The 24,366-nt window shown below is 39.4% G+C and overlaps 1 long non-coding RNA gene across 2 annotated transcripts; it reads left to right on the forward strand.

Moving 5' to 3' along the window:
- Positions 1 to 14,111: 14,111 nt before the first annotated feature.
- On the forward strand, positions 14,112 to 23,427 carry LOC119795126. Of its 2 annotated transcripts, none has more exons than XR_005282291.1 (3): positions 14,112 to 14,378; positions 14,835 to 15,018; positions 23,311 to 23,427. It is a non-coding gene; the product is annotated as an uncharacterized LOC119795126 (long non-coding RNA). The 2 variants fall into 2 exon arrangements; XR_005282290.1 differs by lacking the exon at positions 14,112 to 14,378 and adding an exon at positions 14,417 to 14,500.
- Positions 23,428 to 24,366: the final 939 nt, after the last annotated feature.

A 24,366-nucleotide genomic window follows, 5' to 3' on the forward strand; every position in this document is an offset into this window, starting at 1 on the left:
TCACTTCAGTTAAATACAACTGTTAAATGAAACTGTCCACTTAGGAAGCAACACTGACTGACAATTCCACATGCTGTTGTGCATATGGAATAGAAAACAGGGGGAAATTATTGGCAATTAGCAAGAGACTGAGAGTAGTGATTCTGCAGGAAGGACCACACTTGGTAACTATGCTTTCTAACTGTTGTTTTGGTCACTTTTGAATCCTGGTGAATCGTGGTAGCATGTGACAGACTCTACAAACCACACAAGTGGCTCAGGTAGTGCAGCTCATCCAGGATGTTACATCAATGTGTGCTGTGGCAATGTTTGCTGTGTGTGTCAGCATAGTGTCCAGAGGCTGGTGGCACTACCAGGAGACGGGCCAGTACACTCTGAAACATGGTGTTGAAGACCAACAACAAAGCAGCAGGACTGCTACCTCCAAATTTATGCAAGGAGGAACAGGAGGATTACTGCCAGAGCCCTGCAAACCTCCAGCAGGCCATTGATGTGCATGTGTCTGCATAAACAGTTAGAAACCAACTCCATGAGGAGGATATGGCGGTCTGATGTCCACTGATGGGGAGCTGTGCTCACAGCCCAACACTGTGTAGGACACTTTGCATTTGCCAGAGAAAACTAGGACAGGCAAATTCACCACTGGTGCCTTGTGCTCTTTACAGCTGAAAACAGGTTCACAGTGAGCACATGTGACAGATGTAACAGAGTCTGGAGACACCGTGGAGAGTGATCTGCTGCCTGCAACATCCTTCAGCATGACTGGATTCCCATAGGTTAGTAATGGTGTGGGGTGGCATTTCTTTTCAGGACTGCACAGTCCTCCATGTGTGCACTAGGGGTAGCCTCACTGCCATTATGTACCTAGATGAGATCTTCAGATCCTTGGTGAGACCATATGCTGGTGTGGTTGGCCCTGTGCTCCTCCTAATACAGGACAATGCTAAACATCTGTGGCTGGGGGGTGTCAGCAATTCCTGCAAGATGAAGGGAATTAAGCTATGGTTTGACCGGCTTGATCCCCAGACCTAATTCCGATTGAGCACATCTGGGCTAACATGTCTCGATCCATTCTCCAACGTCACGCCTGACTACAGACTGTCCAAGAGTTGGCGGATACTTTAGTCAAGGTCTGGGAGGAGATCCCTCCCAAGACCATCCGCCACCTAATCGTGAGCTTTCCCAGACATTGTGAGGAGATCCTAAAGAAACGTGGAGGCCAAACACAATACTGAGCCTCATTTTGACCTGTCTTAAGAACATTCCATCGAAGTTTATATATATATATATATATATATATATATATATATATATATATATATATATATATATATATATATATATATGCTTTAAAGCAGTATGCAGACAACTTAAAGGACATGAAAAGAGAGCAGGAGACAGTCAATATGGAACCATTTGGCTGATTCCCACATAGAGTTATTATTAGTACAGACATTTTATTTAGTTGTTGAGGGTGAAGCAGTCTGTCCTTTGAGTTACTTTTGCACAATGTTGAAAAAAAATCACCAGCAAATGTGCACGACATTCACGACTACAGTTTAGTTCAACATTTCCATTTCTGTGGACTTCAGTCCCAAAATATTTTCATTCCAACACTGCATTTGATTCTGATAGAAAAATGAATCTACAATCACTAAAAACATCAAATCAATCTAAGACAGGTAAACATTTAGATAAAACTTTGTTTCTTTTTATTCATATTTTTTTACCTTTTAAAACGGAATTTCAAATTGCCCTTCTTCCTTTCTTTTCCACATACTGAGAGCCTGTTGCAAGTGAGCAAAGTCTTGTCTCCCTCTTGATAGTAAAAAACAAGAGCTGTCATATCGTAGTTGTGTAATAACCATGCAGGGTGTCACTTTCAGCAATTAAAGGAAATGCTGTGACTGGATTGCGTAAATCCTGGCTAACTTGGCTCCAGCTGGTTGAAGCAAGCATTGCAGAATGTACAGCATGATGTATTTTATGCTGTGTTAGCTTATTTAGTATTGATGTGGTTATTGTTAGGTTTGATTGTTATTGGCAGAGTTATATGTTGATAACTATAAAAGTATGTCACAATTTTGTGGTATAATCTTGGCTGACTCTTCATTAGGGCAGTCCCTCATTTCAACAGGATCTTTTTCGACTTATTGATGGTTATGTCATCTTTTAAATGAACTCTCCAGAGTATCACTTTTTTGTCACAGGTTTTCAATTATACATATGACCATTTTAAAGGGAATTTTCTCTTATCAGATTTTTGACCTAATAATTGTGTGGTATATTCTGGAGATTTAGTTTGTTTGAAAGACAGCAAAGTACTCAGATTTAGGCCCAATTCCAATACACCCTTATTTTAGGACTATTTAGGACAATTCGGTTTATTTATATTTTGCCAGTTCACAACAATGTCATCTCAAGGCACTATACAGTTCACCAGATCAAACAGTCAAATTGATTGAAAGTTTTCTATCTAAGGGAAACCAGTTGATTGCATCGACTCATTGACTTCAGTGTTTTGTCAGATTTTGTCACCCAGGGCAATATTTTGTCAACGCCCCTTTTTTCCGTGACGATACCGAAATTGTTTCCAGAAAATAAAATATGACGGAAGTAAAAAATTATTTTCGTTAACGAGACTAAGACCAGATTAGATTTATGAGCCATGGACGAATGGACATTAAGAAATGTAATTGTTTATAATTAATCTGTATTTGTTAATGTAAGTGTTCTTTGAACTTTATAGAAGATTACGTGTTGTTGTGCGGCGCCTGTCCTAAAGTGCCTCGTGCTGCTCAGTCAGCAGTAGCACAGGGCTTAAAACTCCTACCTCAACTTTTCAGTTATTGTGCGGGGCTCGGATACTGGTGTACGGTTTGTTGGAGGAGCTGGGCAAAAACAACGCTAAGATGTATGGAGCCATTTCGATTACAACGCGAAGGACAACAACCTGCATGATAATGATTGATCATGCTGCCGACGCGGTGGCCAAGATGTGGAGACACCGGAGGAAGGACGCCTCCAAAGAGTCTGTGGCTTCAAAATGGCAGGGAAGAACACAGCGAATCTCAAGCGACATCTCAGGTGCCAACATGCTGCCATATGGAAGAAGGTAAGGAACGGGTGGGCCTGTAGGGGTGGGAACGTGTGTGTGTGTGTGCGCGCCCGGGCGGGCATGCATGTAGATATGTGTGTGTGTGCTTCCTGTGCCTGTATCTGTCTGTCTTTCTGTCATGGAAGAAAGATATTCTACTGATACACTTGATATTAATCGTTTAAATTTCTTCCTCCCAAATAGATACCTGACACAGTGACACCAAAGCCAAATCAGAGTTTGGGGAAGGAAGGGAAGTCTGTTTGAGGATGAAGATTTTGTGGATAGGATGAAACAAGCCGACAAAAGGTTCAATGTGTACAGTGTGATATATATGTTCAAAAGAGAATGAGTGTGTGTATGGAGAAGTTCTATTCTACACAGTATTATATAAATAAAATAGAGAAGCAGTGTGTGGTAAAGTTCTATTATTTACAGTGTTGACTAAAATGACAAAAATTACTAAAATTACAAAAATTACTCAAATTTGACAAAGACTAAAATTGATTTTCATCATTTGGACTAAGACTAAATAGGGAAGGCGATGACTAAATATGACTAAGACTAAAATTGACTTTTGTCATTGTGACTAAGAGCAAGACTAAATTAAAAAAAGCTGACGAAATTAACGCCGATTGATTTGAAGGCAATCCCTCACACTAAGTATGCTTGTAGCGACAGCGGAGAGGAAAAACTCCCTTTTAACAGGAAGAAACTTCCAGCAGAACCAGGCTCAGTGTGAGCAGCCATCTACCGAGGCCAACTGGGGTTCAAGGAGACAGAAGTAGAGATACAAAAAGCAACTGTAAAAGGCGGCCCCGTCCAAGACACACACAGTCTGGCAGAAGAGGTCTGAGCCAGCTCTGGGCTGCAGCACCGGGGACGCTCTGGGTGAACGCCGCGTCAGTTGGTGGTCCAGCAGCTGGATCGCACCCCCTTCAAGGCAGATGGACTGAACTGTTAAACCAGTTAAGTGACTCTGTCAGATGATCTTGGTCACTTACCTGTGTTTTTCTCCCACTACTAGAGTTTCTGAGATTAGGCGGTGCCCCGCTCCCCCTCCCGCAACCTGCAGATCCTTAGCAGCTCCACTTTTGTTACATCTGTTTGTGTCTTTGTACGTTTTGAACTTTTCTACTGGCTGTCGCACCTTGAATGCTGGGTCCAGCTGTCCCGTTTTTATGACACAACCGCCAGCGTGAATAATAATCTTACTGTATTTAACCTTATCCTTAGCCAGCAGTTTCAGGTAGGATTGGATGTCGCCTGTTCTGGCCCCCGGCAAACATTTGACTATGGTCCCTGGTGTCTCTAATGCCACGTCTCTGACTATGGAGCTTCCAATCACCAGAGTGGGCTTTTGAGTGGTTGTGTCACAGAGTGGAGAAAATCTGTTAGAAACGTGAACGGGTTGTTGGCAGGAGAGATCCATGACAACGCTTTCTGCTTACCGTTACCCAATCACCTGGCTGCTCAGGCACTTTTGGAGGACAGCGACATGGGGGGCCTACTTTAACTCCTGGATGTTCAACAGCCTGAAGCCTGGATTCTAACTCTGACACCCTCTATATAACTCACCCAAGTCAGCTGTAGCCTCTCCACGCCACCTCCACACAGGTTATAGTTACTGCTCTGATCTATCGCTGTGCTTCCACACTTTTCTCCTGAGCTAGTAGTGGCAAATCCCTGCCATTTCTTCTCTGGTGTGCTGTTCCCCCGGCTCCTCCGATCTCCCACTGGGGTTCCTTAGCTTCAGAGGGGGGCACAGCCTGCAGACTCTTCCCCGTTCTAGTTTTCTGATGGTTTTCTTGTACTGATTTCCCACTGCCCCTGTCTCATTCTACAAACCAACAGCTTGTCTGGGAGAATCTGGTGAATCCAAAACACCAACGCCAATGGCTTTGTTCAGCTTTCATAAGTAAAAAAACAACAACTGTGAGTCACCCCGCAAAATCCCTGTCCTCCATGTTTTCAGAGAAATTGTCTGTGGCAAGTCAGCATCTGAAAATCCTTCTTTTTAAGGGCCAGATTCCTAACCCTCATTATATCCACTACTCCTATGTGCAAAGAGAAATTGGGACACCACTTCCCTCACCAGAATAAAAAAAAAAAATGCAGGCAGGGTAGCCTAGTAAACTAGCCCCACCCACCACAACGTAGAGATCTGTTTTGAATGTCTGGATGCAAAGCGGGTGGGGTTTTGAGGGTGTGACGACAAAGCTGCACGACGCTGGAGATAGCAAAACAGTAGCATGCATTGCGGCAGCAGCAGCTTTCAATGGAGCGCTCCAAAGTTGAAAGTTTTCTTTCTGTTGCTGTTGTTCAATAAAAGTATGTTTTAAGATAATTTGAGGCAAGAATATTATACTTTAAAGCGTCACTATATGGTCCATTTACTGATTTAATGCGTAATTAATAAAACAATTTCTGAAGTTAAGAGGACCGCGGCAACCAGTGGACCTCGGAGGCTAACGGCAGCCAGGGCTAACCACAGCCCGCCTGCACCGGCCGTCTCTCGGCATAGTCTTAGTTGTGAAGGACTCCGCTTTGGAATCAGTTTTGGAAGGATTAGACTTGGGGTTTTCGTTGAAACGTGAGCAGGAACAGGCTCTACACTCATTAATTTTTGAGAAGGACGTATTCGCCTTTTTACCGACAAGCAGTCTGTTTACACTCCCCCACCAGCTTTCTGACACGCTTACTATGTCACTGTCAGTTGCGCTCATTGGTCAGAGCGTTGGCGAGTAGGCACAGACATGGTTTGAAAAACAACGGGTTGTTCTCAACAATTTTCGATGTCTCATTCATCGGGGCCAGACTAAATAACACCTTTCATCTCCCATTTAGTTTGGTTTATCAATTTAGGGGCAGGGCTAAACATTAGGGCTAGGTGATACATTGGGATTGGGCCTCAATGGCAGTAGAAAAAAAAATTTTAAATAAAACTTTACTGAAATGTATTGTAGACCAAACACATCCAGTGTGTGTTCAAAAAGTCATTCTTTCTGAAAATCCTAGTTTTGTTTCGAAGCTACTTTCCAGCTATTTTCTTTTATTTATGAAAGTTGCTTTTTGAGGGAAGCTGGTGATAAAATAACATTTCTTTTAAGCTATTATGTCACAAGTGGCTTAATTGAGAGAAATCAAGGAGTAATTGTTAATAAATATAGAAGAGGAGAAGATGTGTTGCAAAGGTCAAAAGATCTAGGACATTTGGATCTAACTTGATAGCCATTGCAACAATGTAATTTTGCAGGCAGACTAGATTACTAGTATGCCTTTTGCTAAGGATTTTGGGCCGATGGCTTGAGAGTACGTTTAAAACATTAAAATCTAGTCTCTTAGCTGGAGACAGCAAATTTTGTATAAAGGCCTTTGAAAACATACCCTGATTAATTTGCAGCAACAGTTGTTTCCTTAGAGAATGTATCCGATGTGTACTGTCTCTTTACCAAACAGCTCTGCACAACAGGTAACCATCTGAGCTTTTTATTATTCTTTCATAGAAGTGATCATGTTTTCTTTGACCTATTCATCAACTTGTTTTGCTACAATCACTGGGCTGCCCCATACATTTTTATTTCCTATGAAAGTTTGAATAAAGAACTTAGAAGTACTCCTTCTACACTTTGGCTCAGTTTTATAAAAAATAAATAATGACACTTAAATTTGTCAGGTGTTGTAGGTAATCTGAGGTAGTGTTTATATAATTTTATCACCTGACACAATTTTATGACCACACGGTTCTTAGGCAGGTTCTCTTATTTCTAAAAAAATATTTAGCCACCATTGTGCTGTGTGAATAAGAGGGTGGTAATGTGACACTTAAGTTATAATAAACACTAAAGCAATTAAACCTAGAACATTTTTTTCACATAACGTAACATTACATATATATATGTAACATTTTGCATATAAATAAACATAAATAAAAATTTTACATATATATGTAACATTTTTCATATAAATGAACCCTCTACCCTATGAGCTTCATTTCTAAATGTAGTGGTAAATTCCTCGCAATTTTAACAAGCTGAAAAAATATGCCTACAATTTCACTGTCTGGATTTAAATCATTGCTACATCAATGAAGGCATGTTTAGCTTGAAATATTGTAGATAAATATAAAAAAATTTTCTAAATCATGCAATGTCCAAGAGGTCTAAGAGGTCTCGGGGACTTTGAGCTTGCCTATAAGGCTGTTCTTTATAGACAGCAGACGGATGAGGTGAGCAGGGCAAACTGTCAGTAAAACCTTCGAAATGCATATAGCAGTCTGCTCCTGCCATCCCCTCAGATTTCCTGAAATTTATTGGGTGAGGGTGATTTCTGACTTTATGAGGTGTTGGGATAGTATAAAGTTGGTTTGTGTGAATGCAGGCAAATATTCAGCTTTTTTTTCACCACCTCCTCCATAAAGCACTTAAGGTTTAGTTTAAACCATGTTTAACCTTAAACAAGTTCTTTATGTTTTAGAGGTTAACTCATGACTATCTCTTAACATGTGTAATGTAAAGAGAATCATAAGGATGAAGTGAAACAAACATAAAATAAGATAAATTTTAAAATGTTTTATTTATACAAAGCTAAATCATTGCATAAAAATTATAACCACTTACATTATTTTCTGCATTAAATGTATGAATATGAATAATAGTGTTACACGCAAAAAATAATTTATGAAATTACATTGGTTCCTGTACAAGCACACACACTTTGTCCTGTTTGAAATAAATATGTTTACTAAACATAGTCTCAGAGGAATATAATACAACACAGGTATCAAAACAACACATATCTGAAGTAACCATTTGGGGGTTTTGTATATATACAGGTGCTGGTCATAAAATTAGAATATCATGAAAAAGTAGATTGATTTCAGTAATTCCATTTAAAAAGTGAAACTTGTATATTATATTCATACATTACATACAAACTCATATATTTCAGATGTTTATTTTGTTTAATTTTGATGATTACAAATGACAACAAATGAAAATCTCAAATTCATCATATCAGAAAATTAGAATATTGTGAAAAGGTTCAAAATTGATGGCCCCTGGTGCCACACTCTAATCAGCTAATTAACTCAAACCACCTGCAAAAGCCTTTAAATGGTCTTTCAGTCTAGTTCTATAGGCTACACAATCATGGGGAAGACTGCTGACTTGACAGTTGTCCAAAAGACGACCATCGACACCTTGCACAAGGAGGGCAAGACACAAAAGGTCATCGCTAAAGAGGCTGGCTGTTCACAGAGCTCAGTGTCCAAGCACATTAATAGAGAGGCGAAGGGAAGGAAAAGATGTGGTCGAAAAAAGTGTACAAGCAAGAGAGATAACCGCACCCTGGAGAGGATTGTGAAACAAAACCCCTTCAAAAATGTGGGGGAGATTCACAAAGAGTGGACTGCAGCTTGAGTGAGTGCTTCAAGAACCACCACACACAGACGTATGAAAGACATGGGTTTCTGCTGTCGCATTCCTTGTGTCAAGCCACTCTTGAACCACAGACAGCGTCAGAAGCGTCTAAAGAGAAACAGGACTGGACTGCTGGTGAGTGGTCCAAAGTCATGTTCTCTGATGAAAGTAAATTTTGCATTTACTTTGGAAATCAAGGTCCCAGAGTCTGGAGGAAAAGAAGAGAGGCACTTCATCCACGTTGCTTGAAGTCCAGTGTAAAGTTTCCACAGTCAGTGATGTTTGGGGTGCCATGTCATCTGCTGGTGTTGGTCGATTGTGTTTTCTGAGGTCCAGGGTCAACGCAGCCACATACCAGGAAGTTTTAGAGCACTTCATGCTTCCTGCAGCTGACCAACTTTTTGGAGATGCAGATTTCATTTTCCAACAGGACTTGGCACCTGCACACAGTGCCAAAGCTACCAGTACCTGGTTGAAGGACCATGGTATCCCTGTTCTTAATTGGCCAGCAAACTCTCCTGACCTTAACCCCATAGAAAATCTATGGGGTATTGTGAAGAAGAAGATGCAATACACCAGACCCAACAATTCAGAAGAGCTAAAAGCCACTATTAGAGCAACCTGGGCTATCATAACACCTGAGCAGTGCCACAGACTGATCGACTCCATGCCACGCCGCATTGCTGCAGTAATACAGGCCAAAGGAGGCCCAACTAAATACTGAGTGCTGTACATGCTCATACTTTTCATGTTCATACTTTTCAGTTGGCCAACATTTCTATAAATCCTTTGTTTTTATTGGTCTTCAGTAATATTCTAATTTTCTGATATGATGAATTTGAGATTTTCATTTGTTGTCATTTGTAATCATCAAAATTAAACAAAATAAACATCTGAAATATATGAGTTTGTATGTAATGTATGAATATAATATACAAGTTTCACTTTTTAAATGGAATTACTGAAATCAATCTACTTTTTCATGATATTCTAATTTTATGACCAGCACCTGTATATCCTATGCGGAATGTACCACCAAAACATAACCCGAGCTGCGGATATCAGGAAATCCTACCAATAGCTACACATCATGGCTGCACAGGAGCAGACCCTGAGCACCAGAGCAATAGAGGCCCAGATCTACCACACCAGATAAGACCCCACGTGCAGAGAGGCTCCTCAGTCAATCCAACAGATAACTGTGGGAAACGACCCCAAAGACGGTAGAGAGGGATACAAATAAGTGGCATACACTAAAGGTATTGTGGTAAGTTTAAGAAGAAGACAAAGTTCAGCTAAATTTTAAGGAAAGAAGGTTGTTCTCTTTTTCTCTTAAAACATACATCCTTTATATACCCTTTTAAGGACTCATCAGGCTTTCTCTTTCTTCTGTTGGCTTGTCAGTGTAGAAACAAAATGTGTTTTGTCAGAGGTATTGATGTATAATGCATTGGCATCAGTGAGCTTATTTCCACTTTAATAATACTGAAACTTTTTTAATATTAAGTGATTTTGCATAGATCTTTGTGACAGAATGAAAGTGGTACAGCAATGATCAAACAGTGTCTTGTTTCAGGTCACATCTTTTCTGTCTTTCTGTCAAAGCCATACCAGAGGGGGTTGGGGAATGACAGAACACTATTACTGGTGGGAATTTCTCCAAAACAATGCTAAATCACTTGGTTTTTCCTGCTCCTCCCAGCCACTGTGGGGACATGTCAGAATTCTGCGTCTGTCACAGTATCCCAAAGCAGACTGTGGATTCAACTACATGTCACCTGTTTGCTCTACCATATTTCTGAGTTCTTTGTTAGATAAGCAATCATAAAAAAATCAGTGAATAGGAATAAAAATAAAAAAAAATTAGTGTATAAGTTTAAACAACTCTTATTGCTCAGTGAAAATAACTGTACTCTATTAAAGTGAAAATTTTCAATTTGCCAAGTTAGCATCTGTCTCATTAATATCCAGCTGTTATTACAAAACATTAATTACATTAAGATTTACAAAGATGCATTGGTAAATGCTCCTTAAGAATGTTTTTGTTTATCATTGTATACTTAAAAAATGATAACAGGCATCTTAAAAATAATCTTTTGCAGTCATGCATAGGCACAAAAATACTAAGATATGAAGTTTCATAACTATAAATCATTTCTGAAAATCAGTCCTGATGTTAACTTTGTCTGATTTACAACATGCCACACCTACAGGAAGAGAGAGTCTATGTTGTAAGCTTCACAATTTTACAGTATAGATGACGCCAAAATGGCTGTGGCCCTAGGAGGAATATGAACGCACACATGGACAACTTTGCTGGCAGTGCCAAGCAAAGCAAATACAACAAGTATTTGTTGAAACATGTATACATGTATACATTTACACAGATCCATCTTCCATTCAACCCTGTTCTGTATCACTATCTATCTTCCACCTCTGTCAGGGTCAATGGGGACTAGCGCTTATTTCCAGCAGTCTTAAAGGCAAAAAGAAGGCTACACCCTGTAAAAATCATTTGTATGATACAGAATGAGAGGGACACACAACAGCAAACACACATTCACACCTAAAGAGAAATTAAGAGACAATCAACCTACATTCATAAACATGCATATTTGGAATGTTGGAGGTTGCCAGAGTAAATGGTGAAAACCTATACATGCTTGGAGAGAACCTTTAAACTCCAGGCAAAAAGGACAAAAGCTGGGTTTCAGAACTCTGACCCGCTGTAAGGCAATAAAGCTACAAACTGTTTCACCATTCCCATTTCGGTCAGTAACAGCTGTCTAAACAAAGATTTATTTAGTTTTTTTTCTTGCTTGGAATCCTACATTTAGGAGCTAAAAATATTCTTCCAGAGTGAAGAAGCTGAAACTCATTGTCCGAGAATGAATTGTCCGTATTGAAAATAACGTGATTTTATCGTTGGGACAAATTTACAAGTGATTCAATACAAACACTTTAAAAGGGGTCATAATGGTTTTGTCAACGTTAAGATGGTAGTGTTTTCTAAAGTAGAAGTGGTGCAGGTGTGACTACACAGACACATTCTCACAGTTGGCTGCAATATCTTATTTGTTGTCCAAAACAGTCCCAAGTTTTTGTAAGAATTGACATTGTTTATGCCCTTAGGGAGTGGTGGTCTAGTGGTTTATTATGAGGATATTTCCTCCCCTGGAGGTGCTACAAGTTACTGTTATTCTGGACTCGACCCTTAACCCTAGTGCATCTCTTCTCTAAAACACCTGAATTTAAGAGCTGAATTCCCCCTGGATGCCATTCAGCTCAACAGGGGCATGGTAGCAAGCCAATCATTTGATTTAGGTTTGTTGGGGAAGGGATCCATCTTAAAGCCATAGGATGGTATCTCTTGAGGTTTACACTTGGGCATCCTGCTCTGGCCACCGACACAGAAATATATCATGTTGATGTGGGATGCAGATGTGTATACCATTCAGCTTGCCCCATTTAGAATGACTTTATCCTGTGAAGTGCTTACATGCATGAAGAGTGGCTTGTCAACTGGCATTAAAAACCCGTCTCAGATTACAATTAAATTGTTATTTTGTTGGTTCTGATCAAAATAAAAACCCCTGGCCAAAAAAGAAAGTTGCTACCTGGATTTAACTAAGCAAATAGGTACGAGCTTCCCATTGAATGTTTACTGGGCAATTATTTTTCAACTGATAATCAGATATTTAACCCCAAGTAGGGTAATGAGTTACTTGTCTTTTCTTAAACAACCATGTGGAATGATACACCAGAAGGGTGAAAGCATTGGCATAAATCAATCAGAGAAAACCTTAGGAAATTGCAGAAACCGCCAAATATGGGTTAACACACACATTATTAAGAACTGGCTGGATAACAAGGAGCCATCTTCTTTCAGGAAAAAATGAGACCTGAAAAAACCCTGAATGATCATGATTGCTGAACATTTACTTACTTGTCGAAATTAAATAAAAGAAAATTAACAGTAGAACTCCAGGCTATGTTTATTACGGTAGTTAAAGTAAGAGCATTTGCAATTTACAGTGAAAAGATAACTCAAGGGATTGGCATATAAACATAGAAGCTTTGTAGCCTTTAGAAAACCACTAATCCGTGTGGCTAATATGAAAAAAATGCTTCAGTGTGCTAGGGAGCATAATCTTTCCAATAGAGTCTAATCATTATGGAAGCATAATAATTAGACTCTGGAGCAATGGAAGGTCATATTGTTTGACGAGTCAAGTTTTACTCTTTTCTAGAATGATGACCGCATCAAAGTAAGAAGAGAGGATGGTAAAGTGATGTACCCATCATGCCTCTTCACTACTTTACAAGACTGGGGACAGTGCTTTATGGTCTGGGGTTGCTGTAGTTGTTCAAGTCTAGGGTCAGCAGTACTATGTGCTTAAAGATGAGGTCAGCTGACTACTTTAATATAATGAATGATCAGGTTATTCCATAAGTGGATTTTTTTCTTCTCTGATGGAATGGGCATATGTTTTAAAACTGTATGCTACTTTGTATTAGTATATTACAGATATTCCTGGTCCCAGCTCTTTCTAAAATCCTCCCTTTCTTAAGGCTTTCATCATTATAGACTTTTATGAATTGACAATTTAACATATGTAATTCATTTTTCTCATTATTGTCATTTAACAGGTGGCATTGACATTAGTGTACAACAATGGCTTTAAAAATAGGAAACTGTTACATCATGTTTACTGTAAGGAAATGATGTGTTTGCTAAATGTTTAATGAAACATTCATCCATATTTCTTCCATATTTTTTGTAGAAACAAAGAAAAGCATTTTTTTTATCTTAACTTTTTTTATTTTTTTATTTTTTTGTGGTACACAGAAAGTTCTACATAATCTTTGAAACTTTTCCACAGCAGTCTTAACAAGCTTTAAGTTTCCTGCAGGGATGGAGGCATCTATGCCTAAGGTGTTTGTCCATGAGTTCACCACATGGTTTCCTCTTTTGACAACCCCTTTGACAGGCAGATTACTTTTAGTTATAAAAAATCTTTGTAGGTACAAGCATACAGTATGTACTTTGGATTAACTGGGAGTGATAAAAGTGTAAAGAGTGCTGTACTCGGTAAACCCTGAGAGAGCCTGTGGTGAAACGTTAAAGGTATGGATTAGTAGAGAGCTTGTGGCAACATAACATCTCCTACAGGTGTTTTAACGTCGATTTGTGTGTGTTGCTTCCTGACACTGAAATATTCTAATACCTTCTAAGTAGCAATAATGTGGTGTTAAAATCATTACATGATTAAACTGTTTGAAATGTTTTTTGTTTTTTTTCTCCAAAAGCATGTGTATATATATATATCTGTGGCTTTTAGTTATTTTATAATTTGCTTCCAGAATTTATACAATGTCACATTCCTGAATTTCTCATGTGTCCACTGAGGTACAAAGTAAAGCCCGACAGGCATACCAGTCAGTTTAGACACACAACAAATATCCACCCTAAGATATGGCACAACCCTGAAATCAGGAAGTAAAAAATGTCTCCTCACTGATAAGATTGTTTCTTTGTTTTCCTCTTTGTCTCGTTTGTGTTTCTTTCTTTCTTGCTCACTTACCTTTTCCCCACCACCTCCCTCTGTCAGCGTTCCCGCAGATTCCCCTGCTGTCGGCTCTCGTCACATTCCCCAATCTGTTAGCCTTCTGATACCGGGGCCAGACTTGAAAGAAAGTCTTAAGGACGAGAGCTTATACACTGTGCCAGATTTTGTTAAATAACTACGAGATGTTGGTGCCAATTTATTGGTAATTGTCCCTTCTGGCGCAGACTGTTGAAAGTCCTGGAGAAGCCTAAGCTCAAGATCACTGCAAGTGTTAATCTTCTTATACTTAAGGTATCAGGTTTTCTTTTGATGTCGCTAAACATGTTGACTCCTATCTCAGTGCAGAAGGCAATCCAGACATAGCTATGAGCAGGATGGGGGTTTTTCTGCTTTCGTCTTCCAAGAATCTCATGGTTTGTGTGTTCTTTTCCCATAGCGTTCATTATGCCGCGGAAATAATTCAGCAGCAAAATGAGACAGAACAGAAAAAAAGAAGAAGGAAATTGATTTTGCACTAATTGTCTTTTCTATGGTGTGATTGTTCCTGTTTGCTGTAAAATGGCTAGTTTTAGTTTTAATGAGGCAGACTTCTTTTTCTTAGATAAGTTGGTTTGATTGCCGAAGGTTGTTCTTTAAACATGTTTTGTCAATGAACTCCTTTCAAGACCAACAGAAAACGTCACTTGTCTCAAAGTATAAATTATTAAATATCTAATTCCTTCCTGACCTACAGGCATGTTGCTTCAGTTTCAGGTTCACAGGATCCACTTGTGAGGCATAGTGTGTGTTTATACACATAGTTGCAGCGTTGGCCACACAGATCCATGTGCTGGGGAATCTGCCCTAGGGAGTCAGGTGGACAAGCACAGGAAAGGTGCACTCTCTTGAGGCCCACACTATTTGGCAGGCCAGGCCTCCCTCAGGTGCTCAGGTGAGTCTTGGTGATCAATCACTGATGCTTTTTGTCAGATTAGATTCTCTTATTAGTCAGTCAGTCACTCATTCAGGCAGAGCCCCAGGTGCTGGGTGATAGTACAGAGGCTGTGGGATCAGGGCGAGCTCTCACATGTACAACTACACTGATCTCACACACAGGTGGAGATTTGTCATGAACTCCAAGGACCTTGTCTTTGACTGACTATTGAGCTTGACTCATTTGTATGTACGATTCAAAATCTATGGCAGCTTCCACACATAAGCCACATCTAGGTTTTATTATACGTTCCACCGAAAATCAACATGTTTTGATAACTTTTAAACGTAAGCACAGAAATGTCTTTATTTCTCATGCCGCAATCAGAATCAAGTTTGCCTGACTGGGGGCAATATTCAAGTTCCATTCATGCATCAAGATTTATGGCAGTGTTTAGGGCTTAATTGTGCAAGTTTGTTGGAAAAAAATGAACAAAAATGATGGGAACTGAACTAAGACGCCTCATGAATTCAACTTTGTCACTCCTGTCTTAAAATACTTGCATAATCCAACCTGTGCTTTACTGTAATTTAACTTTTGATTTAGAGTTGTTTGTCTCTGGCAGGCTGTAATGACTGGCTGTGAACAAAGTGGTTGGTGGCGACTATGTGTTATAACGTCTGGTGCGGGTCAGAGAATTTTGACCAAACATGGTCATTAAGTTCATCAGATAAACAGAGAAGTACATCTTTGGAAACTTTAGAATTGCGGCAGACCTGATAAAAGGTCATGAAGAATGCTACAGCATCCGAGTGCTTGATGAATGTTTTTGGCTTAAGAATCTTTTACAATATTTCATGTTATAACTAGAAACTTTGGATTTTTTCTCACATGATGATGACAGAATATGCTTTTGTCTATACCTTTAAACTGTAGCTCTTTGTGTATGTTTATAATGAAAGGTCATGTATACTTTCATGCCGTGGTGTTGGCCCTATCTATTTTCTACAGAGACAGACACTTGCTTAGGAGATTGTTCTGTCCATGCATGGCTTATTTCCCAATGCATGACTTTTTTTGTTAGATTTTCTGTTAATATGCCCTCTTCTTACCACAATAAACATAAGACTTTTTAGTGCATAATTGGAAGACCTGCTGACCACAAATATTCCAACCTGAGTAACAGATCTCTGAAGGTCGTCCACAACTATTAGTGGGCCTCAGTGAGATGTTGCACACTTGGGATGTAGTTTAATAATCTAAACTTGTAACACAATTTGTCACAATTTTATTCCTAACCTGTCTGTTGTGTTTTTTCAGTCGAAATGCTGCTTTTGATTTAAGGATGGGTTTAGAGGGTGTACAGAATTTTTTGAGGGACATTAAATGTGAAAGTCCTAATGCCCAAATCCATTCTTGGTCAAATTGTAATAAACAAACCCCACTCTATGGACCTAAAGTGGTGCTTGGTGGGCAGCCTTGGATCCGTCAAACCCACAGGCTGCCTGGGGGTCAAAGCAGAGCTGGCACTTAAAGTTTTAACATATAGTCAGCACACACATTATCCAGCTAATGATGGAATTACAGCAGTGACTCACCATGTAGCAACATGTAAGAGATGGGTGGATGGCAATAGATTATCGTTTGGGAAAAGAGGCACTTTCCAAGCAAAGACAGCTGCTACCAGGGAGGAAGACAGCAAGAGTGAGAAGAAAAGGTGGAGATGGACATAAACTCCCAAGAATGGAGGTTTAGATAATTGTAATTATGACTCTCTATAAAACACTCAGTACTGTCATTATCATTGAGTCATATGTCCATGTGAGTGAAAGGGGTGTTTAAATGGATGTGTCATCGGTGTCTGAGGTTGAGGTGGGAAAGAGAGGTTTACAGTGGAAAGGAATAAGATACACAGACTGTCTTTTAAAATTGGCACTGTCGATAAACTAGTATAACACATCCAAAAGGATGTAATGGATTATAGTGCCTCGGTTTATGGAATTGTGAAGTTTTGTGTGGGGGTTTATGGCTAGTGTCCAGTAGATCTATTGTTTTCATCGGTTTCTAAATGCTTGTATTTCTCACATAGTTACATGTGGATTTGTTTAAATCTTTATATGGCTGTATGGAGCTGTGGGTGGATATCTATGTATGTGTGTTGAGAATCTGAAACTCCTGTAGTTCATTTTAAGAAAGCTGGATGTACACATGCAGGGGTGATGGATCTCAGTGTTGTGGCCTCTCTATATAAATATTGCGGCCACCTTGTTTTCTTACTTTGGTTTCAGAGTAAATGTTTGAAGAAAAAAAATATATTTGTAAAGGCAACTCTGACAGAACCAACAAAATTCACATGGTGCTTTATTTTTACCCTGCTCAAGTAATGGAAGTTCCAGAAGACAAAACAGTAACAGAAAGCAGTGCAGAGACTGCAGGGCGGGGGTAGATTGTGGTTAAGAGAAGGGTGCAACCACACTGGAAAAGCGACTAGCCATTTGGGAAAAGCAACTATAAGGAGAGCGTTCTGCCTGTTCACTCTCAACATAAGCTTTAGAGAAAAGAAGGCGCGGGATGCATGTCTTTCTTAAGTGAAATCAAATCATTCTAGGTCTGAATAATTTCAAGCAAAATGGCTCCAAGTTTAATTACACATTACATGCAGCATGACAGTTTCCATTGTGCAATGCTCAACCTAACAAGGCTGTACTAAATTGTCCAGGCATCCTTGTTCATGCTGGAGTCAGTGTGCCGAGACAGGAGGGAAGGGCCATCAACAAGAGGCCCTCTTAACTATTTTATTATGGTAACACAAAACTGAAGTGAAAGAGTCACCTGAGACCCAAAAAGCAAGTACCTAAAGGCAACTAAGTTCCTCTGTTGTTTTTTTTTCAAACGCTGCTGTGATGTACTTGACTGTTGTTGAACTGTTGTGGTTCTGATGCTATTGTGCTGACTGCGGTACTCATGAGTCATGAAGAGATTATCTGTTTGCCCTGTAGCCTTGGGCTTAATTATTGTAACAAATATCAAAGACTGTCTCCTTTAATCTGGGTTTAGAGACACAAAGTTTCACTGTAATGCTCACTTACAATATCATGTTCATATTGATGAATACAGTTTAATTATCTGTGACATTTAAAGAGTCCTAGGCATTAATCTTGCTTTGCATTGGCAGTTCCTGGTTCTAATTCACAGCTCATCCATGTACCCTCATTTCTCTTTAGCGGCAAAACAAAGGAAAGAGGAGCCCCCTTTTCACAGTTTGATCACTATGGTGGTGGGAGAACTGGAGCCAACCCTTCAAAACATTCCTTCTTCAAACCACCATGACTGAGTAGATTAGAACCCTAATTGTTGGCAAACAGTCTTTACTCCTGAAGAAATTTGGAGCGTTTAATTCAGAAACAATGCATGGCTGAGCTCGGATCCTTTTTAACTGCATGATTTTATTATTCCCGTTCTAAATAGCATTCTAAGTAAAACGAAAAAAAGGAAGAAACAAATGAGTGGCTCAGTGAACCATGTTCAGATGATACCAAATACTCGTGTGGCAGGCAAAATTATTCTCCCGCTTGACTCTTTTTCTTTTATACACATTGAAGTCATGGGAATAGAATCTGACTAACATTCATTGTACATACCGGTGCAGCCTTTGTAAAAGTCATGTCATCAGTGACACATGGCAATATGCATATTTTATTGGGACATGCATATTTTACACTGTAATCCTTGGCACATCACTGCTTTGTTCATAGTATAAGGGGATAACGGTTTCTCTGACTGGGTTGTGTTATGTTGGTTAGAATATTGTAGAGAAAAGTGAATATTATCTAGCTTTTTGTAACTCCTTTGAAGACTGTGATTATCAAAATACATCTCCCTGTACATGCAAAAATGTGGTAATGTGTGTTTGTGCTCCAGGTGATGGACACATTCTTAAGCTGTTGTCAATCAGGATCCTATGTCAACATGTAAACTAGTGTTTTAGAAAATGTCTCTCCTGTGGGTCTAGGAATACAGGGGATGTTGTAGAAACAAGTCATGTCAGGTCCCTGAATTATGAGTGTCACATTTGTTGAATTCTTGTTCTGAATAGCAAGATATATTGGTATGAATGGTGTGAGTGGACTTCAACATGCACAAAAAAAACTAATGTTTATAGATTATTATGTCATTTATTATTCTATCAAAAAAACTGAAACAAACAATAACAAAAAACATCTAAAGCAAATTGACAATATGGAAGAATTTAGTTTTTTCTTTAAGGTCAGATTCATCTAAATGTAAGTATTAGTTTTAGGTATAGATAATGATCCATTTATTATTCCTTGCTGACTGGACTTCTCCTTTAAGATTAGCTCATGGCTCATACATAAGAAAACTTTGGGCAAAATAGCCTCCTGTCATCAAAAACTCATGCTCACCACACTCACATTTGAAAATGTTTAATCACACAAGAACAGTACAGACCTCCACCAAGGAGTTCCTTTCTCCACATATTGCGAAAACTAACACTTTCTGGAGCAGTTAATGTATTCTAAACATTCTATTTATTTTGTAATTTGCTTTCTTTCTTTTAATAATTTTACTCTAATTATCTCTGCCTGTTAATGCAATCCAATTGGTCCTGTTCACAACCTTTATAGAGTAGGTTTGTAGGTGCAGCCAAAGGCCAGAGGGATTCTAGTTTTGGGACCAGCAGATGTCGTCTCTGCTTTTTGCAGATGATGTGGTTCTGGTTGTGTCCTACCTGCCATTGTCCACAGCATGCAGTGGGGTAGTTCACAGCCGAGTGTGAAGTGTCAGAATGAAGATTAGCTCCTCTACTTATAAGGCCATGGTTCTCAACAGCCATTCTGAAACCTATTTCTTTTATGGGATGTTTGGAGGTAGACTTGCTGATATGCTTGAGGTTATTGCATAGACTGGTGTGTGATTTGTGATCATAGTATTTATGAAATATTATGATTGGCTTTATCAATTATGGATGTCATTCTCCACGATCATAATTTTTTTTTTCTGTGTGTGATGGGCCTTTTTTGGTTTTAGTTAGTTTGGTGTCTTTTTCGACCAATTTCTCACCAAATTTGTTCAGTCATGGATACTGACCTTAAGTGTGTATGCGTAGAGTTTCGGTCCTATGTTTTTTGTTTTGTTCTTTGATAGACTGGCAACCCCTTCAAGGTGAACCCAATCGGCAGCCCAGAAACAATTAATCATCGGAACTGAGGCTTGTAGTATTTTAGATGTTGTTTTGTTGTTGTTTATTGTTTGTTTGGTTTTTTTTCTTTACAACATGATCAATTCTTATGTACCCTTTTTGGAAGGTAAGGCACTTCGGGGGGGGGGGGGGGGGTGAATTTTTGCTAAATGCAATAGGATGCACATATTCCAAAATCCTTGTGAATAATAATTTTCAAAATGCATACTCTAACATGCATAAGAGAGTTTTCATAAAAGTATCCAGACAGATATCATGATATCAATTACTGTAGTATGAATCTCTTAAAGGAATAGTACACCCAAAACATGATTAGCCTTCATTTTCTACTCACCCCCATGCTGAACAACACTCTGGAGTACTTTTTTGATATCTCAAATGCATCTGGAGATCTGGGAGGCTTCTTGCTGTCTGCTGACATTCAAATAATGGAGGTCCATAGCGCCCGAGGCAGAAAGGTCCATAAAAGTCCACAAAAAACGTGTCAATATTCCTCCATACTACTCGTCCAATGTATTCCAAGTGTCCTGAGTTGGTAGCATCCATAATTTACTCGAAACAAAGTCATTTAGATTGTTTTTAGAGCATAAACAGTAGTGTATAGGACTTCCTCAAAGCATGCGAATGTGAGTTCACGAGTCTACGGAAACCGCGGCAGACCAAACCAGATGAAAGTGCGCATTCAGCGTCTGCTCTGCCAATAATGCAAGCGTAGAAGAAGAAATGTGCTGTTTACCTGTGCAAAGAAAGAAACAACGAAAGAAGAATGTCTGAGGACTTCATTGTTGAGGAAGAGCATGAGTTCTTTGCCGAGCTTAATGCCCACTTTCATCTGGTTTGGTCTGCCGCGGTTTCCGTAGACTCGTGAACTCGCATGCGCGCGCTTTTAGGAAGTCCTATACACTACTGTTTATGCTCTAAAAACATTCTAAATGACTTTGTTTCGAGTAAATTATGGATGCTACCAACTCAGGACACTTGGAATACATTGGACGAGCAGTATGGAGGAATATTGACACGTTTTTAGGGGACTTTTATGGACCTTTCTGCCTCGGGCGCTATGGACCTCCATTATTTGAATGTCAGCAGACAGCAAGAAGCCTCCTAGATCTCCAGATGCATTTGAGATATCAAAAAAGTACTCCAGAGTGTTGTTCAGCATGGGGGTGAGTAGAAAATGAAGGCTAATCATGTTTTGGGTGTACTATTCCTTTAAGATTGGATTATCAGATGTCACTTTTTGAGATTTCTTCATACACTTCATGGTATTACATTAGGTTTTAGTTAATTAAATCCTCAATGCTATATCTTTGGGTATCCAGTAAATTTTAACACAAGAATGGGATTAATCCTGTCCAATTTATGATTTGACAAATGGAAAGTTTCTGTTAAAAGGTCTATACTGTAGTCACTGATAACAGGTGGCTGAGTTTTATTTTGGTACTGAAACAAGGCAAGAGGTCTTACACATCACCGGAACAGTATCCTGAATGAGGCTAAGGTTACAGAGATGCTGTAGAATCCCAGAAAGCAGCTCTGCACAGGTCTGCAGGATTCTAGAACTCCCACCATCAGGACCTAGGTACTTATTAAAATTCAGTCTCTCCAGTTGCCTCTTCTTTTAAATTTTAGAGAGACACAGGTGAAAGAAGGAGGGAGCACAACCATCCTCTGATTAGGCTGCAAACAAACTTATAGAATCAGGAAGATCAATGGTAGATGAGGGTAGGATGTACATGTGACTCTGGGCAAGAGGGAAGGACTCTAAGGTTATACCTGAACTGAACTTATTGAATCATCTTTAAGTTAATTGTCTCTGTCTAGACTTCCATCTGTCTGATCATGCTTTTGCTTGAGGCCTGTGATCTTCATCCATGACCATATATCTCTGATATTGTTCTGCCAGAGCTTGCTCCTTGCTTTCTCTTATCTTGACCTTAAGTTGCTTTAGTATGCTCCTCATTAATTCCCTGTCTCCTTTCTTAAAGGCTTGTTTTTCTTGTTAAGTAGTTCCTTTAGATCACTTGTGATCCATGATTTATTATTATTCTTCATGTTCCTGTGACCATCTCCTTACGGATGTCTCGCGGTTGGCTTATAATCTGAGTTTGGAAAAACTAGATTGTGATTGAATTTCCCAAAGGCAGGTTTAGAGATGTAGGAGTCCTAACATTTGCCCAAACAAGTCCAAAAGTATGCTTTCTCTGGTACAGCAGCAGACAAACCGTTGGAATGTTGGCAGTGTAGCAGAGGGTGAGGTGTGATTAAAATCACTATTTTTTGCCACAAATGCACTTGGCTGTTGTGTCTGTAGCTTAGGAGAAATTATTATATCACATGAAGTGTTGGCAAAAGCAGAAGATGAAATGCAAATGGTAACCAACAGAACAATGGTGAACTCTCTGGGAAAATGATATGGGGAAAAAACCAACTGCCAACAGTTCAATATCTGAGCTGTAGTGATGAATTTTCACAGTAAAATGTACTGGAGTTCCTTTGAGTTTTCCAGTCCTCTTTAAATCTCTGTCTGGTCGTCAGAAAGACTTGCAGAGAGATACGGGAGTCTGAGATATGATCTCACAGCCACGATTCAGTAAAGCACATAATGCTGCATTGCCGGTATCTTGGCTGGAACCTTTCTAAGGCTTGGAGTTCTTCTAAGTTGTTTCCTAAATATCTCACATTTCACATAATAATTGATGGAAGAGATGGCTTAATATTTTTGTTCCTGTCAATCTTCTTCTTCTGCTCTTTATCACTGATGCATCCTTCAAGTCAGATGGTACTTGCGGAAGTCATTAAAGTACTGGTCCTGTCCCGTCATGGTCTTGGCGTTGATGGTTGACGTTTTCATTTGCTTCTGCTCACCTGTCTAATTGGCCCAGCGGTTGATTAATGCCGATCGTTTCCACCTGGTTCCATCAGCTATTTATGTTTTTTGCCTGCCTACCATCAGCAGCAAATTATTCGAGCTGTTGTGAGAGTAAAACTAGAGTCAATAGATTTTTTTCATTTTTTTCTGATTCTGACCTGTTTTCTGCTTTGGATATTCATGTTTTTGCCTTGACCTTGTCTGTTTTGGTTTTTAGACTGTTTTCCTGGATACTGCTGGTTACCGAACCAGGACTGTTTCACTGACTTCGGCTTTGATTCTCCTTATGTACACTGTTGCTCCCTCGGCGTCGGCTGGCATCAGCTCAACATCAATCGGGGCTCCAGAAGCGGCTACGGCTGCAAGCGGCATACAATCTCCCTCCTGGATTCCTCCCTTTCCTCTGGGATCAGACTTGACTTGAAACAGATCAGTTACTTTTGCTCCTAGTCGTGAACAGCCCGACATTCCAGTCACCTGTGTTTCCTATTACTACAGAGAATCCGGTTCCCCGTCCCGCTGTCGACCAGCCGCTCGCTGTGTTTTGTTTTGAATAAACCCTGTTGAAAATCGTCCAGATCTGTCTGTCTGAATATTGGGTCCAAGTTTGTCAGGGTATAACAGTTCCAGGTTTAGAGATGTTTATTAGCTCCTCCTGGGTGTAAAAAATCAGCTTTATAGTTGCTGTGGATACAAATCATAACAAGTATCCAAGATGGAAAATATATATATATATGCCTAAAAAAAAAATCAGGAAAACAAATTCTGATCCAAAGACACATGAACTAAAATTCTCTTTAAAGAGTTAATCGGAGTCAAGCTAGCAGAGCTGCTCCATTGTGCAAGGGTGAAAAAATAATCTATCAAAAACAGTTTTTGCTTCACACCTTTCTTTGTTTTCTCTGTCCAAAATATCTTCTTGTTTTTCTGATGAACAACTCAAACATGGTGCAATTTTAGATATTTTCTTACCCACTTAGGAAGGATTGTTTTCATATAGCCCCTCCTTACAGCACTGAAACATTTTTTTTTGCAATTGGGCTGTAGAGTATTAAACACTTTAGAAAATATAAACTGTTTAGTATTGGGTAAATATATCTGCTTGTCAACATTAATAATCTTCTTTTTCTTTTAAAACAACAATATCCTTTATATTATAATTTACACTGTCAAGAACTTGAGCTTTAAGGTAATGGTGTCCCAAAATGCACTGTTCTACAAAACCCAATAAGTTTGAGACTGTGGCAGACTATAGAAGAGCTGAGCAAAGCCA

Source organism: Cyprinodon tularosa, unplaced genomic scaffold (assembly GCF_016077235.1).
Source record: "Cyprinodon tularosa strain WSP-4 unplaced genomic scaffold, ASM1607723v1 ctg50, whole genome shotgun sequence".
Taxonomy (NCBI): Eukaryota; Metazoa; Chordata; class Actinopteri; order Cyprinodontiformes; family Cyprinodontidae; genus Cyprinodon; species Cyprinodon tularosa.